The sequence below is a fragment of the Argiope bruennichi genome, chromosome 5, assembly GCF_947563725.1.
Source record: "Argiope bruennichi chromosome 5, qqArgBrue1.1, whole genome shotgun sequence".
In the NCBI taxonomy this organism is placed as follows: Eukaryota; Metazoa; Arthropoda; class Arachnida; order Araneae; family Araneidae; genus Argiope; species Argiope bruennichi.
In genome coordinates, this window is record NC_079155.1 from 87981543 (window position 1) to 87995449 (window position 13907).

The 13907-nt window shown below is 27.3% G+C and overlaps 1 protein-coding gene across 4 annotated transcripts in view; it reads left to right on the plus strand.

Annotated features, from left to right (window-relative positions):
- Positions 1–13907, plus strand: part of LOC129969257 (eyes absent homolog 1-like) — a 188858-nt gene that overhangs the window by 68700 nt on the left and 106251 nt on the right. The window lies entirely within an intron of this gene.

Genomic DNA, 13907 nt, shown 5'->3' on the forward strand with positions numbered 1-13907 from the left:
AAAACTCTTCTTTTAATACTGGAAAAGCAATAGCCTGTCAAAATGTGGCACCACTTATCCATTTCTTTTATATCTTAAGTAAAATAAATAAATTAATTAAAAAAAATAAAAACGAGTAAATAAATAAAAACTTATTATATTTTGTTTTTTCTAGTGATAAATTCGAATTCCTATAGACTGCAGAATACTTTCAAAAAGTTTTCGGTAGAAAAACAGTCATTCGGTACGTGTATAAAATCTCGTCGATCATTTCGCAGAAGCTGAGAAATAGTTTTTAATAGTGTGTTTCTTAAATATTAATTTCAACATTTTTTTTCAAAATAACTTTTTGTTCTAATTCTTATTAAATATGCACTAGGGAACAATATGAAACGATTTGATATAAATTTGGTGGAACTTGTGCCAATTTTCTAGGTTGAAGGGATTTTACACACGTTCCGAAATTATTATTATTATGATTATAAAAAAATAGACAAACAAATCTCATCAAAATTTTTGTAGGTAAATAGATTTATAATTTTAAACCAAGCAATATATTTATTTTCTAGAATAACATTACGTATTATGAGAAATGCTCTAAAATTCAGAAGCTTTGCAGTGAAAAAAGAAATTACCAGATTACTACTGATTTCTGCATCTCTTTCAAAACAAATTATTAAAGTCTTAAACTTAGATTTTCATTGCAAATTTATAAAAATAAGAAATAGTTGAAATAAATAACTTATAAAATAATGCTAATGAAATATAAAGCATTAAAAAATTAAAATATCTAATTTTCTGAATTATTAGCATTTTTCAAAAATAGATGAACTTGAATATCATACATGTTTTATTAAATTGCTCATAAATTGCTTAAATATACTAAAAGATTCTGTAAAAAGTTGATTTTTTTAAAATTTATATAAAAAATTCTTGAAGATTTAATTTTTCTGACTCAAAAATTTCCCATTTTGCGTTTGCGTATCACGTTTTCTTTAAAAGTAACAGTGTCATACTATCTTGCCTTTTAAAAATATAAACTAAACTCTGATTTCTAATACTTTATTAACGGTAAGATAATAAATTACTCTATTTATAAATAAATGTGTTTATTTTGTAGTAAGCTGCAAATGAAAGAAGATGCAAAAAGCTAGTTGTACGATGACGTTTTGCTTCTGGCATTAATTAAACATATTAGCTTGTATTTTATCGTTGGCGTATTGTTTGTTATCTTGGAATCAATTCGATATTCCAACGGTCAGTTTTTTTGTTTGTTTGTTTGTTTTGAATTGCTTTCAACTTTTATTAGTGGCGAAGTTTATAAAATTTTTCAGAAACCTGAAGAATTTCAGTTTTTTTCCTTTCTTATTAAATATTAAGTTAATTAACTCATAAAAAAGCAACTGCATGGGAAAATTACCTTTTTTTTAAGAATATACAAATTACATTTAGAATTCTATAAAAAATATTTAAGTTTTGTACTAATTTTTTATTTGATAAATTTTTTTATTTAATTTTAGGATTTTTTTTTGTAGAACAATAAGAGTTCTAACGAAATATTGATATAAAAATATTTTATTTTCATCATTTAAAAATTGTAATTTTTTTTTTTTGCATTATTGAGGTATATAAATATGAGCTTAATTATCAAAATAGATAATAATAATCCATATCTGATTATCTCAAAAGCAATGATTTTTACTTAAATAAGACTTATAAGTTTTTTAATATTTGTTAATTATAATGTTCTGATGTGTTTTAAATAATAGTTAATGTATCTTGCATGGATTATAAAAACATTTGCTTATAATGTTTAAAAAAATAAGGTTCGAATAATTATTTGAATTTAATTTACAATATTTTATTAATTATGTGATATACAAAAGTCAACTTCAGAAAACACATCTCTACTAATAATAATGATGAAAGTGTGTATGTGTTGGCGCCTCTTTGACTTAGAGCTCCAAATTTGGGATAGAAATATCTTGGAGGATAAAATGTTCACCTTAAGGCGATTTTTTTGGAACTTTAATTAGAATTTAATTATTTAAAAATTAAATTAGATTTTGAAGTTTTTTCGCAATAACTTACAAAAGTAATTCCGCACAAAAATGATTTTTATAGTTTTAAAATTATCTATTTCTTCATGTTAATTTAGATGCTGTAAAGTTCTTAAATTTAGATTTAATTAATTTTTAAGTATATTTCACAATAGTGTTTTCATTGCTGTGAATAAAATCCAAATAGCGGGATTTTTTTTCTATCGTTAAAAGCTAAAAAAAGGATTCTGTTTAATTCTATGTAGCTCACAGAACGAATATAGAAGTGAAATTACAATACCTCTTAATTTAAAAGATAGATGAACCGAACATAATAGCTCTATGATGTCATGGAACTCAGCTAAATTTAAAAAGCCCATTGACGCAATGAACAGAACATATGTCAAAACTATTAAACGTTTAAACTTTAATGTCATGATTTTAATGTCTGAAATTTGAATGATAAGGTGGACATCTATACATTTTGAGGGAGATTAAATATAACCAATATTTTTAACGAACCAGATGGTAGCCAAATTCGACTAGTTAAAAATATTGCAACTTGATTTTTAGAAAAGTTTAGATAATCAATATTTAAAATGTCAGGAAAATATATAAAACTGCTGAAGGGGAGAAAAAAATTAAGCATTACGTAGGGAGAAAAGTAGTAGTAAAATGGAGTCAATTCGTGCTTACTTGGAGAAATGCGCCTCACTGATTTAATTTTGAAATCCCTTGCCCAACATGGAAAAGGACATGACTATATAACTTACTTAAATGCGAAATTCAGTTAATTGTTCCGAATGTGTCAAGTTATATTTCCTAACTATTATTGTAGAATTTGGCAGAGCCACGTTGTGGTGACACTAATTGAACTGTTGGCGAATTTCTAACTGGCAGTTGCTTACAGCCGCTAAGCTGACGGGAGCCACAGGAAAATCTATTAAAAATATGTTATTTAACTAGTTACCAAATAAAAAAAATGAATTTGTAAAAAAATACAAAATCTGTCGATTAGAATAACCTTCTTATTTTGTCAAGTATAATTAATTATGTTCCAACTAGTTTTATTACAATTATTAATATATATACTACTGATAAAAACCGAGCATCTTTTTATAGTGAGTGCTAATAGTGAGCTAATGGGTGAATGTCACACATTTATGTGTTGTAAAAAATGAATAAATTCATATGCATATTCATAAAATCTACTAAAATTTAAAATAATTAAAATAAATTATGAGCCTGATATTAAATTAAAAATGTGGTGAAATGGTAAACTAAATTGTTCAGTTTATTAGAATGGGGGGGGGCACATACAGTGCCTTTCATAAAACAACGAAAATGACTTAATCCACCACTGTCCGTGACTTCAAAGTTAATAAATTAGACCCTATTTAGATCCCAAGTTAGTGAGACGAAAGTATTATAGAAAATACATTCCTCTACAAATTACACTTGAGCATCTTTTACATGCAATTCTATGAGTTCAGTTGGGAATAGCGATATCATTAGGAATAGCGAAATTTTTTTTAGGCAATTTAAGCTGGTGCTATGATTATTAAAAAAACGCTAATTGAACACCATTGTATTTAAGTCATTTGCTCCAACAATATTTTTAAAGTTTGTTTAAGATGAAGCACTTTCTCGCATCGGAAATTCCATAGCAATATTTTGAAGACGAACGGTTAATTAGCCGGACATTTTCTTATAAGCGGCCTTCTTTTTCTCCGGATCTTACTCCTTATAATTTTTAAATGCATAGTCATCTAAAGGTGCGATTTATACTGAGAATGTTGATAATTTAGATACTTTGAGGAATTGTATATCGTTGCAGATTCAACAAATCAATGCTGAATTGTTGGGTTTTATGGTAGAATACACAATATAACGAATGATGTTGAACAATACTTCTAAATTTTGTTCAAAATGGAGAACTCCTTATATCAGATTAGATATTCGACAAATACTATGGCAACGTTTTACACATGAACAGGTAATTATCCATGCAATTCCTTGTTGGTGGTTAGTGTGTCCTACAGATCACACTCCTTGATAGGTTTGATTTATATAGGGATACCTGGAAGGATTATATAATGTTGCTGGTCCAACAAATCAGCATTGAACTGCTACGTTTCAGGTAATGGTAGATCATGCAATATATCGTATGAATTATTTGAAACGCGTGAGAGTGAAATCTTCCAACCACATGTATCAAAGATGCTACTCTAAAACTTGTAATAGTTATTGTGATTTCTATAACTCTGTCGATTTTCCGACTATGCCAGCTGCATATATATAGCCATACTTCAGATAGTGGTGAAAATTTAAAAACTTTCCTTGCCCAAATTAAAACTTCAGGCTCGGAATTTAATTACATTTAGTGGATAAAAATTTGTTCAAATCCATCTTCAGAAAAAACTACTCACCCTTTTATGGCCATTCTGAAAATAAAAAGAGAGAGAGAGAAAGAAAGAAAAGAAAGAACATTTTTAGTAGCATTAAGATAATTTTTTTTCCTTTCCTATTTTCTTTTTTGTCTCTTGATATTTAATTTAATTGTCTTTTTACACGTTTTAATTCATTCAAACAAATTGGAACAAGTCACAATAAATTTAGATATTTCAAAATTTGTTAGGTATTTAAAAATTGTTAGATTTATTATGTAACTGGTAACTTAAAACTATCGAACGCCATAAATTTAAAACAGTTTATTCAGCTTTCTGAGTAATATTTGCTGCTAGATATTGAAGAATAGAGAATTTTGTGTTCCCAAAATTAATAATTATCACTCCATTGAGAGTCTATATACCTAATTTGGGAATAGTGGCAGCATTCCAATTAAACAGAGTTCCCAAAATTAATAATTATCACTCCATTGAGAGTCTATATACCTAATTTGGGAATAGTGGCAGCATTCCAATTAAACAGACTAGGCTGCTACTTGGGGCCATTACGCTGAATGGGAACTGCAAACAGGCCGATAAAAAAAAAATTATTTTCTTAGTTGCCACACAAATAAGTTTATAAAGAATAAAAATTCGATGAATGATAAAATATTAACACTTTATCAAATATTAACACTTTAGGTCAGATTCCTATATGTTCCATGCTTTCATTTATTAATTAAGAATATTTCCGTAACATAAAGGGTTTTTTTTTGTTACTTGATACCAACAAGTTTTGCTTATTATCATTCAATGATTCGAAACATAAACTATTAAGATAAATGTGGAAACTAAAACTGAGCATGGTTTATATTATCATCACTAGAAACCTGAACTATCAAATGAAACTAATTTTAAAACTATTGAAAAGACTGAACTGATCAACATATGAAGTTCTAACGAGACAGATGATAAGACCAAGAAAAGTATAATGACTAAATACATCATCGCTCTAAGAGGAAATCTGTGAAATCTTGCAAGTTGAAAGTGTTAGTAGAATGTTCTGCTACTTGACTTCTTGATCCCCGGTGAGATAAAAAAGTTTTTTTTTTTTTAAGTTTAAATTTTAAGTATGGCATTGAACGTCAATGTTATATTTCCCTCTTGTTCTAGTTGATGATTTCTGTTTCATCTCAAAGTCAATATGTAAACATAAACAATTTTTGGTTAAATTCATATCAAAGCTAAAATTATATAAACTGTAAAACTAAAGATAGCATTTCATTTGCTTAACTTTTTTTTTATTCTGTATATTTGTAAGTAAATTTAAGAAATTAATTTATAAAATAAAGTTTGAACATACTTAATATTTTCTATCCGAATTACTTAGTGAAAAATTAAATGTATTAAACAGTAGAAATAAAAAAAAAAATCTATCAAGAGTTTAAAAAAAAAAAGTAAAATACTCACCTGTATTTATTTTTTTAAATTATTGCTTTGTTTATTGCAGAATAACTAAAAAAATAATTATAATTAATAATTACTAAAAAGAATAATTGGAAAATATTGTTTCGTTTATTTTTGCATGATATTTATAAATAAAAAAACTGCGTATTATAAAAAAAGAAATAAAAAAAAATCTACGAAGAGTTTTAAAAATTAAGTAAAATACACTTGTATTTATTTTTAAAAACTAATGTTTCGTTTTTACAGAATATCTAAAATACTAAGAATAATTAATAATTACTAAAAAGAAAAATTAAAGAATACTGCACATGAAATTTATACTTGCATGAAATTTATAATCAGCCAAAATGCAATCATTCTTGATTTTCTAACACAAAGAAAATCAAGAATAATCATTCTTGATTTTCTATGAAAAAACAATGCATAGAAAATCAAGAATAATCATTCTTGATTTTCTATGAAAAAACAACGCATAGAAAATCAAGAATGACCACGTGTCAAGCAAAAACGAAAAAATTCTAAAACTTTCGAACATTTTCTTTTCAACTTTAACCATCGTGAAAGATAACAAACTTTTTAAATAAATTTTATCCTTATATAAACTGTATAGTTATTAATAAATAGGCAAACTGATAGATTTCAAATTTTATACTATAGAAATAAAATTGTCATTGACAATTATTTAGCTCTGATACAACTTAAGCTATTCGTAAATATAAAATAAAATAAATACTTTTTAAACGTGTGATTTATTAATAGGAATATCTTTCCCAAACTCATCAACTGGAAAAGTTATATAATTCAACCAAAGCATTTGGAAAGATATAATTCTAGATTTGCATAGAATAATTAAACACAAAGTGACACTATATGTAAATAATTATTAAAGAATCAAAGATTTTTATGTCTGAATTCAGTTGTGTGCTTTGCAAAAATTGTAGATAATTAAAATGAACTGATGAATAAATTTTTAGTTTGCATTTATATTCACAGGTTCATTCACTGCAGGATAAAACACTAAAACAGTTTTAAAATTTTACTTAAATTTTCTTTTAAAAAGAACTTTTTTTCCCCTAAATAATAAACTAACAAAAAAAAACCAAAAAAAAACAAACAAACCATATTTATATTAGATGCATTTCCAAAAGTTAATAATGAATTTATCTTTATTTAGATAATGTAACATTTCCTGAAACATATATGCGAAACAAATTTCTGGAATAAAATTGTATCGCAACAAGCAGATGTCCTAACACAAATTGGTGTTAGGACATGATGAGAATTTTAATCGGAAACAAATTGTTCGGAATGCTAGTCAGCTTTGTATTGTATTGGATGATACATATTATTTCTCCTCTACTTTAATAAGTGATTGCTGTTCATTTCTGGAGTAAAATAACTTATACAGGGAATTCCATTCGGCATTGGAAAACCTAACATTGCTTTCTATAATAGAATATTCATTTAGAAAATTGTGAAGCCTAATTCTGTACATAATACAATGAAGTGCTCATTGCTCGTACACAATAAAATATTCTTTATTTTAACTACTAATATCGTTCCTTGAATTTTAATGCATATTCCTCTGAAAGAGCTTTATTAATTACCTTCTAATAATTCTATGTTATCTTCGATGAAAAAAGTGCCGTGTTCTGCAAATTTGATACAAAGAAAATAATAAAGTTCCTTCAGGTTTAATCTTCCTACCATTTTTTCTTGACTTCTCTTCTGTGTTTTATCGCATCTGACATCTCGTATTTTACTATACTTCCTTTTATTTAAATTGTCTTTATTAATTTTGTGGTTTTTCACTAAACAATTGTGAAGTTATCTCCTCTCTTTCCAGTTGCAGAATATTTATTTAAGAAACATTGTTGCAAATTACTTTGGCAATTTTTCACATGTTTTAGAATAAAGTTTCTGCCTTCTCATTTGTATTAAAGCCCTCTTGAATTTTATTACATCTTCAAGATACAATTTTAAATTTATACTCTCGGTCTCATCTTTTTCCAGTAAGAAAATATATTTTTTTATCAGTTGCATTGTCGAAATCTTCTATGTATTTCCATATTAAGTTTGAATGAAAAATTTTGCGTTTAAGTAAACTTTATATTAATTGGGATGTTTTTTTTTTTTTTTTTTTTTTAATTTTCGAAATTGATTATATTGCTAAGGCGGGTTCACACGAAGCCAACTATTGCTCGTAGTAGTTGCCTTCCAGCTATTGTCTCGGCATCTATCCTAATGTGAACAGTTAAAACAATGCTGTAGGGGTAATTACAAATAGTTGTCCAGAGGGAATAACTACTGGGACAACAAGATGGGACATCAACTGTCCAATTGCGATCATGGGATTTTACTGAAGTAGGCTTATTCTATTGTGCCGCAATAGCTGTCTCGATGGAATAATGCCTTAAAGAGACACTACTTTCTAAGATTTTACTCTGAAACGGTTTTACCTTTTCTGCGAAATGTATTGGACCGAAACAAAGTTATTGAAAAACTATGATAGACAAAGATAGAAAATTATCTCAATTTTTGTACGCCTTAAAAAAACCCTGGACAGTTATAATGATTCTGCTGTAAAAAAAAATGCATATATCTTATCGTTGTTTGCTTATCTTATCTGCCTGCCTGTCTTATCGTTGATCTTATCGATGCCTGCTTTGTATGCGCTGTGCATTTTATACAGTGTATCACAAAAATGCACATCTGCACTTTGTAAAAAATAATATATTGTATAAACTTCTATTACAATATGAATAAACTATTACATATTATATTAATAACATGCATAAATTTTAATAGCTGAATTAATAAACATAATTTTGGGATTATGTCAGCAATCAGACATTTCATTTATCTAATTAATTATTGTGATTTTTATGCATTTAATATAAATGCAACTTTCTTAGATTAAAATTGTAATTTTTCATAAATAATTACTTAATAAAACTAAGTGATTGATTGATCTCGTTAATTGATTATCTCTGATTAGGAGAAGAATATCATCGGAGTTTATCAGATGATAACTATGTAGAATTATTTGCGTATGAAAATATTGCAGTTGATACTGTTTATTGGCGCTTACATCATGAATGTGTTAGACAACGCATTCAACAAGTGTTGCAAAATGTAGAATGGTTCTTCCAGCGGGCTAGAACACCTCTGCTTCACCATCGTGATATGAAAGCCTGTCTTAATAAAATTTTGGAGAATATGTGATCGCGATGAATGAATGTATCCTAGATTATTTCCATCTCGCACACAATTTCCCTCAAATTTTATCTCTAGTGGATAATGGAGTTGATATTTATAACTCAAGGTCATCTTAAACCAAAGAGTTGAAATTCCAAATATTAAATGAGTTGGTCGCACCGATTGCAATTCTATCTGAGTTTTATCACAACACCTTGACAATAATTTAGAAATGTTCTGTTTATGAAAAACAAATTTGTATAGTTGAACGTTGATAGTTTTGTATAGTTAACGTTCTATATTTGTATAGTTTAATGTAGATTATGATGTAATAAAGCATAGCATAATTACATGCGTAATGATTATTCAAAATGGGTACATTTATATTTAATTCTGATGTTTAAAACGAGAGTTTAACGAGAAAATATTGGGCAATCTAAAAATTCTTTTTCTTCTCTTATTTGTGAGTGCAGTTATAAGGAAAAAAAGATTGCACTCACAAAAATATGAATTTTTCTTTGAGTTAACACCAATTTAAACATAACGTATTACAATGAATGTATTTTTGCTGAACTATAATTCAGATTCGGAGAGATTTTTCATATTCATTCGTTCAAAATTCCTTTGAATTGGGAGTATTATTATTATCTTCTAGTTTTGTTTAGGAATTTGCATTCAGTAGTAATTGTTCCACTAATTTAAAAAAAAATTTGCAAATATTTGAGTTTAAAATTTTAACTATAAATTGAAAATCAGAGTGATATTCTTATCGTGGAATGAGTATGCATACTTCTGTAACATTACTTATCAGAAATAAATCAAAATTCTAAATGGAAAAATTAACATGGTTAAAAGAAGGGAAGGAAATTTTTTAAAAATTAAAGTAAATTGTGCCTTTAATCTAAATTATAAAAACTTGATAATAATTTAGACTTTTTTCGTCTATCTTTATATTTAAAAATTGCTATTTATTATATGGACGATAATGTGCACACAAAAATTATTTTTAAATATATCTTTACAACGTTCATGACTGTACATGAAAACAATGATAAGTATTAATGTAATATATATTTAAAAATATTTTAAAAAATTGCCCGTACAATAGTATGAAAATAAAATTGATATCACTAAAAAAACCTTTTTTTTTTTTTTTTTTTTTTTTTGCTTTAAAGTAGTTTAAAAATATTTTTCGAGCAATAAATGCACACGCAATGTACTTAAATCGTTGAAAAAAAAACATTTAAAAAAAATTTTATTATTATTTTTATTGAAAAATCTGGTGGTAAATCTGAGGTTTACCGTTCGAACGTTTTGGAGGTCCCATCCCCATCATGCATGTCACGTGATTCAGTCATTGTTAGTATGACAGCCTTGAAATATGTAGTTAAAAAGGATTTTTTTTTCCTTAATTGGAAATGTCATTCATAATATTAAATATATTTAGTAAGGAACATTTATTTTATCATAACTTAGATTACTTTAGAAATTAAATTTCTTAGTAATAAATAGCTAAAATCTTAATCAAAATTTTTAAGTTTAATGAAATTAAATTTCTAAAATTTTTACTCTACTTTCTTTTTATTTGTCTTCAGCTGCTGTTTATAAAGTTCTTATAAAGCCAAGCGCAAATAAAACCTTTAATTTCGCGATTTCTGTTTCTGAATCAACGTTTAATCTGCATTTGAATTCAATATAGATACATATAAAAATATGTGTTATTACTTTCACTCGAGGTTAAACTCCACCCCCGCCCCCCCCCCAAAGAAGGAGAAGGGACATTATTTTCCTTAAAAAAAATCGTACCCCTCCTTTTTTTTAAAAAAAAAAAATATTTATCACTATTTTAGAATTAAAAATAAAATTCAGATATAATATAAATAAATAATTTATAGAATCAAACATAAAGTTCAGTATAGCATATTATAATAGATATAATTTCTGCAATTAAAAATAAAATTCAGATATAATATAAATAAATAATTTATAGAATCAAACATAAAGTTCAGTATAGCATATTATAATAGATATAATTTCTGCAATTAAAAATAAAATTCAGATATAATATAAATAAATAATTTATAGAATCAAACATAAAGTTCAGTATAGCATATTATAATAGATATAATTTCTGCAATTAAAAATAAAATTCAGATATAGCATAATATAATCAATTATAAGAGAATACAATGTTTAATTTTGAGCTTATAAATGTAAAAGAATTTGAAAAAAGATTTTATTTGAGGTTACATCTCACATTTTAGGAATCCCTTAACAAATTTGTTAACATTTTCTGAAATATCTTTTTTTTTTTTTTTTTTTGACAGACACGTTAGCTATCTTCACTCAAAATGAGGCAATACAAACAAATAACTGTTTGTCTTTACAACGAGCCTTTCTTAACAGCAGCAGTTGTGATGAAATTTTGAGAAATCCCATTCAGATTTTTTCCGAGAGAGCACTGCCTTGCATGTGGACAGGTTGTGACGATTCTCATCTGCGCTCTCGCCTCCCACCCTCCTTAACCCAATGGATCAAACCCAGTGACCCATCCTTTTCCGCGAAAGGGGGGAGGAAGGAAGAAAAATAATAATAAATAAAGAACTTTAACTTCCACCCTCTCTTCACGGGATGGGGACGCTTGTTCTCCCGCAGACGACAATTTATCCCGCTGCAGACGATAGCATTGAGCGGGGGGAATTTAGTGGATGGTGTTTTTCTTGGGTATTCCCTCCTGTCCAAAACAAATAAATGTCTCTCTTGGTCTTCGGCATTTTTATGAGTGTTTTTGCAAGAAACGAGAAACTTCAACAAATTGGCATGTTATAGCCAGCTATTATTGCAAGTAATTCTCACGTTTTACCACTCTTCCAACACGGAATGTATCTTTTTAGTAAGGGTATTTAATGTTGTATTTACGCGTCGAACTGAAGCTATGTGTTCACATTTTTAATTAAAGGACCTGATTTAAGTTTGGTATTTGTTAACGTTTTAATTCGAAACAAAATCTGTTTAATGTTTAGAAACATCTCCAATGTATTGTGACGACTTGATTCAATCGAAACAATGAAACGTTCTTAACAAAAAATGACGTCTAGTTGATGGCATAGTGGCAATGGCTGTTATAATAAATGCAATATCAATACTTCTAAAAGTTTTTGTTGTCGAAAAAAATAATTGTGAATATAACATCTAAAACATGGACCACTAACATTTTACCTGCTCTGTCACCTAGTAGCTCTGCTACTCATCTACGGTATAACATATGATTTCTTGGTCTGTAAAGAGGGAGGTATAGGTACAACATGTGAGAATCTGTAGAGTTGACGGAAAAGTATATTTTTTTACATATATTTCATCTGTAAAGCGGGAAAAATGAGGAATGACAACAGGGACAGAGATGATCTTATGGTCTGAATGCCATTTACTGTCATTATGCCATTATACGGAAAACCATGTTGAAGCACTCGCATGCCGAATGGTAATTGGGATGTGATTTCTGAAAAAATAACTCAAATATCTGTCGATAATACAAATGCACAAATATTAGTATGAATTTTAAACTAAAAATAAAGCGTGAATCAAATCCCTATCAACGAGTTTATTACTAATCATATGAGATTCTGTTAGAGAGTTCAGAGAAACTCTGAAATAAAAATGTCTTCTTGAAAAATAATTGAAGGAATGTATAGTTAGTCGGCAAAAATATATGCAAATTAAAAATGTAACAATGCATTTTATACGTGAAAGTGCAGATTCTTTTGACGACAGTTTCTAATTGCGTCCTATCTATGATTTCATTGAAGAGGTATCAAATTTTCCTATGTAGTATCAAAACTTAATTTTGTGAAACTTATTAGAGGTTTAATATTCCAACCATTCACAAATAATCAATTTCCAATATTTTTTTTTTATAAATTTAACCACATATATTTCAAAAGGTATGATTAATGCATCTTCACTTTTCGTTTAACATATAACGCTCTTTCAAATTTTGTAAAATTACCTGAATAATAAATATGCCATCTCAGTGCAAGAGACTTGGTAATTCGCGGTTCTTAATTCCAAAATGCTGTTAAAATTTTTCATTTAAGAATAAGAAAGGTAATTTAATATGCACATATACTCACAATGAAAAAGTAAACCAAAATTTATAAATGCAGAAATATATTGTTTATTTAATTGTAGGTGTGCTGATAGATCCTATGCAATGCATTACATTTTTTCAAAAACATTTTCATATTAGTCAATGTTTTTTCTCGACCATTTTGATTACCCACGATTATCATTGGATTACCCACGGAGTTCATTGTATATTCATTTGTATTTCGATTAATTTTTTAAGCTATCTAATATACTATTAATGCTGCATCTCCTTTCTCATTTACAATTTGCATTTTAACTAATAAATATATAATTTAAGCAACAAAGTTATTGCTCATAGGGTCTTTAAAATAACTAATTATCGAATGTCTGTTAACTGAAACTGCGGATATTTTCTAATACATCGGAATCTTGTTATTTGAATGTATTAGAAACGTGTTGATTTACGTATTCAATACTATTGATAAAATGTAACTATGTATTTTATGAAAAATGCGTGACGAATATTTTTACGGTTAAAATAGCTATAGTCTAAAAATCAATAACCGGATATTACATTACTTTTCAAGGGTACCGATCTGTATAAATGGAATAATTTCCTTTGAGTACAGATTGATAAAAAGATTATGCCAGAAAGAAATTAGGAGTTCACTCATCTATTTTTTCCTCTAATCACCCAGTAGACAGTTGCCCAATTACAAAATTACGAGGTAAAATAGATGTTAAAAAAATA